Below are 5,000 nucleotides of genomic sequence, written 5' to 3'. Positions count from 1 at the left end.
TATGTATATATGTATATGATAATTATTATTTGAGGGAATAAAATCCAAACTTACAAGGAAAAAAAATCAATTTAGAAATACCAAATCAAATTTCACACAATATAATATATTATATTATATTAGAAAAAAACCACCTTTTATCAATTCAAAATGAACAATTAAATTACACCATCTAGAAAATTACATATAATAGAAATATTAAAATGAAATATGTATATGATATAGATTTATTTCTATACTGAAGCTGGTTACTTTTCGCTGCACACGGACACACAAACCTTGCGTGTAATGAAAACGACAACATTAAAAAGCCAAGATTATGGTTTTTATCGACGTTTAAAAGCTAGTATCTCTGCTGAACGATTTGTAATACTGCACTGTATGTAATAGTATGTTGGCACGCGAAAGATCTATGAAGGCAATATAGAGAATTGAAAATGTTAGAGTGAATATTCAGTTCAGTTTATTAATTTAGTTCAAGCTTACAATATTACAGCTAAGAATTTCCTGCCTATATCGAGTGACAGTCATCACATGAGGTTGTTAGTTTGAATTAATTCTTACATTGATTATTGTCAACAGGTCTGGCTTTTGGATTCAGAAATTCATGTTTGGGCGCAGAATATGTTTCAGTGTTTAATCGATAAGATTCGATAAAATCTCAACAAACAGGAGGATCGATGCTGTCATAAATTCAATACATGGTTACATTTATTGAATATGTAGCATTAAGTATATATGTGTAAGTAAAAGTTTCAAGTTCGAATCCAACTTGTTTCTTTAAATGCATCAACGTATAAGACACGGACTACAGGATAATTTTTTTAATTTTGTCGCAAACAAGGGTCGGGGTCAGTGTAGTACAAGGGACTGCAGAGAAGGAAGGGGCCCATATATTCAAAACATATTGATTGACAGAAAACTGAAAGAACTGAATATCATTGACCAAAGGAAAAGAAGACGATTGCAGTGAGTTCGAAAGAGTAGCAGTTGGAGAATAAAAGGACTTATGACTGACAGAAAGATTAACAGGGAAACGATGTGTCTAGAAAGAGAAGCGGGCGACATGTTTGAAGGTTATGACACAACTTACAAGACAGAAAATGTCATCAGAGCGATGGTCATGGAAATACTGGAGGAAAAACAAAGTCACAATACGATACAATTTGTAAACATCTAATTTGATAGGTCTACAGAATTAAGAGACTTAAATGTTTTTCCTCTTAATAGACAATGGTTTCTGAAGCCCTTCCTCCAACTGAGACCAGATATGCGATTCGTTTTCACTTTGATATACATTCTCACAAAAATGTAGTTTTTCTTCATTTTATGTCCTTGTTCTTGGAGCAGAAGGCCAAAGTGTAAGAAATATTTCATTATTATCTTTCCCTTGGCTAAATATAGTAAAATTATGAATATAGCTCAATTTGTTTCATCGTAGTAGGATTTCGACCAGAGAAAGGAATAATTTTTGCATACGATAGAGAGTATATAAATGGAGGCTCAGGTTCATCCGCTTCTATTGATACAGAATTTGTAACACAACAAAATATTGCAAATTATATGCATATAACATGATATCCTTAAAAAAAACGTCTCACGTCATTTTGAAAGAAGCAATCTTTGTTTCACTAACGTCCTTCGATGTTTTAGCATTGGGAATCCCTTTTTGTACAGCAACAATAATCAACCATCATATTCTCATCCCACCTCCCGTGAACACTCTGTCTTCGTAGTTGCAAAGAACTGTTTAGGGATAACATGTTATATGCGTATACAAGGTACACTATGAAAAGGCACACAATGAGGAACACAGCCATAGGTGTTTTGTATTTCGCTTGAAGCATTGTAGAACCAATAAAGGCGGGGGGGGGGGTAAAATAGGACAGCTTCTAACAATGCGGCAAGTTTTACAAAAACCTCTATTTCATGCGCAAAGTCTCATCCTCACAGTTTGAGTAGGGTGTGTAACTGGACATTTCTGTTTCCTTCTGACGATGCACTTTGTGTCGGAAAGATAAAAGTTTTTGTAAAACTTCCGCAATGTCAGAAGCTTACCTATTTTTCACTTTCTTTCCCTGCTTGTCTATACGACCTGCTAACAAACCTTTCAACACCACTCGTCAATGGAGTTCAACTATTCTGCGACCGCTCCCAGCACATCACTTGACTTCGCCGTCGATACCGTAAGAAAGCGGCCCTTTTAAAACCGGCTGCTTCTAACGTTCTTTTCCCCTCCTTTCGGTCCCTTCGTGACGTCACTCCGTCTCCTCTCCGGTCACTCATCCTTCATCCACGCATGAACAAGAAAATTGAACTGAAAACAAGTGTGTATATAAATATTTATTTTTTTATTTAATCGCCAAAAGTTACAACGTGACTCAGTGTTTCGTGCATTGACACTTATCAAACTTACCAAACTGGTTCCAAATTGCGTGGGTGGGTGAGGTGTTTACATTTATATACAGACCGACTGAAATGATGAATTTCATTATCAACGGATTGTTCTAGAAGAAATTTAAAAAAAACTTACATAGTTACGTGGATTATGAATATTGTTTTCAAATGTCTTTGCCTGTTGAGCAGTTCAATAAATAATTGATTAATAAAGTAAAATAAATTGTGTAAAGAGAGAGTTAAAGAATATATGAATATATAGACACACACATAAGCAGGAGTATCATAAACAGGGTGTCCCAGAATTAACTTTCTATTTTTTATGGAAAACGCGCAAATGTAAAACGAAAAACTGACAAAATTTTACGTTCATTAATTAATTAGGATACCCAAATAAATCAATTTATAAATCTTACATCAAAATTTTATTGAAAATTTTCGACATTTGCTTCGTCTGTATCCCTGCAAATTTCAAATATATCCTCGGCATTACGAATCACATTTGGAAGCATTGTAAGAATTATGCCCTGCAATGCTAACTGAATGCATTCTTTAAATTCAGCCAAACTATTGTTCCATTCTCCGGGTGGAGGAAGAGAAAATGATTTCAGCGAAAGTAAAAGTAGTGAACAAACAATCAGAATCCAACAGAAATGAAAATAAAATTATAAAAAACACAATTATAAAATTATAGACAAAATAAAATACTTATAAATTTTTAACGGATATTAAACAAGCCAAACATAAATAAATGCGAGTTTCTGATGAAACTGTCCGATTTCACTGAAATAGATAATTAATACTGGGACACGCTGTATGTACTCACGCACACACATACACATGCACACATACACATGCACATACATACACGCACACTCACAGATGCAGACGTGGTTGTGTGGTTAAGAAGCTTGCTTTGCAACCATGTGCTTTCGAGTTCAATCCTACTGTGGAGCACCCTGGACAAGAGTTTTCTACTTATAGTCCCGGGTTTTATCATAAAAGTAATTATTTGCGAGTGAATTTGGTTGACAGAAGCCGTGTGGTCACGTCGTATAAAACAGATATTTCGGTTGCTTAGTTACGATTTCAAGCGGATGAAGATGGCCATGGAATCAGCTGTTTCAAAACCTGCAAAATAAGAAAAGTAACAACGACAATAACAACAATAACAACACTAACAGCAAGATTAACAAGACGAATATCAGTAATAGCAAATGCGTTTTGGGGAATTTGATTTCCATATTTAATCAAAGTAATATTTCCCTTCATTAAGGCGCTATTGTCCAGTGGCCGGAGATATCTGAAATGTGGGTTTATGCTGAACACCTGTTGAGAAGCAAGTTAAGACAGATGACGAAATACTTACCGTAATACCATGTGGATATCGAAGTTCTGTTTGAGTAAAATAGCGTAGGATAATGTGGAAAAATCTCCCAAAGGCAGCCACCACCTTGAACAATACATATCCAACCGGCGTCATGCTCACAACCTCCATGGTTAGAGGAAACATAGAAACGACGTCTGTTACTGTAAAGGAGTAAAGCAAAAATATGGTGCTGTTGTACTATGTGCTGTTATTGTCGTTGTCAGATTTTGCAATTGAAAAGTTTGTCTCACGACTACGTAATTGTGAAGTTTCCAAGTTCGAACCGACAACGCCCGTTGATTAGACAAATGATATGTTCTCCTTTACAGTAAACGAAATTTTTGTAAGTGAAAGTTTCGTACAAGTAATCTGTGTAATATTTAGAAGGACAGTCTTCATACATGTGTAGTAGACTTTATTTGTCAGTCAATTTAACACTGCAGCTTCACCATTGGGGCGGGAGGACTTTGATTGTGACAATTCTGTCGTAAATATTTAGGCTAGTTTTTTGTCTGATAATAACGTCATCCCTTTCGCTTATCCAGAATTCGAAAAGGGCCACAACGAAATCCAACGATTTTTCTCCCTCTTCAGACTGAAGAATATTTCAAAGTGGGCATCGCAAGTCGAGAATGATCAATTGTCAAAAACATTCAAATATATACTATGTTTATTTTTAAGAGGGTAGGCTGTGATTTTCAGCGATATTTGGTGACTTATTTCTAGCAGATGAAACTAGTAGATAGACAGAGGTTACTAACCACTTTTATAATTCCAGGTCCACAAAGAATTACCCAAAATGTCCCAATGCACTGATCAGGTGACAAACTCATCATGGTCACCAGTCAATATAAGTGTGCATATGCCATTCTGTGCTATCATTAACTAATTTTCTTTTAATTAATGTATTGATGAGCAGAAACAGGAGAGGAAAGAAAATCATACAAATGTTGTCATACATATTTATAAGTAAATGGATCTCGGTCTCTTTCGAAGATGACTGAGTATTCACTTGCATGATTCCTGTGAAATTACTGCCCAACGAATTAGTAGCGTGCAATTGAAACCACGAACTTATAATCCCCAGCTTCACATCCTGACCACTAAGCCAAGTGCCTTCATGGCTAGACACAAGTATGTATATATTTATATGCCTACGGGCGCGTGCTTATTTGTTGATAGTAAATTCACAAACGGAATTCGATGAGATACTATAATATAATACAAGGAAGTT

At 35.4% G+C, this 5,000-nt stretch overlaps 1 protein-coding gene across 1 annotated transcript in view; it reads left to right on the top strand.

The window, feature by feature from the left end:
- LOC118768485 overlaps positions 1-5,000 on the top strand; it is a 39,149-nt gene that overhangs the window by 986 nt on the left and 33,163 nt on the right. The gene's annotated exons all lie outside the window — the stretch shown is intronic.

Source organism: Octopus sinensis, linkage group LG30 (assembly GCF_006345805.1).
Source record: "Octopus sinensis linkage group LG30, ASM634580v1, whole genome shotgun sequence".
Taxonomy (NCBI): domain Eukaryota; kingdom Metazoa; phylum Mollusca; class Cephalopoda; order Octopoda; family Octopodidae; genus Octopus; species Octopus sinensis.
Note: the sequence above shows the minus strand (reverse complement) of the source record. Positions and strands in the feature narration are given on the sequence as shown.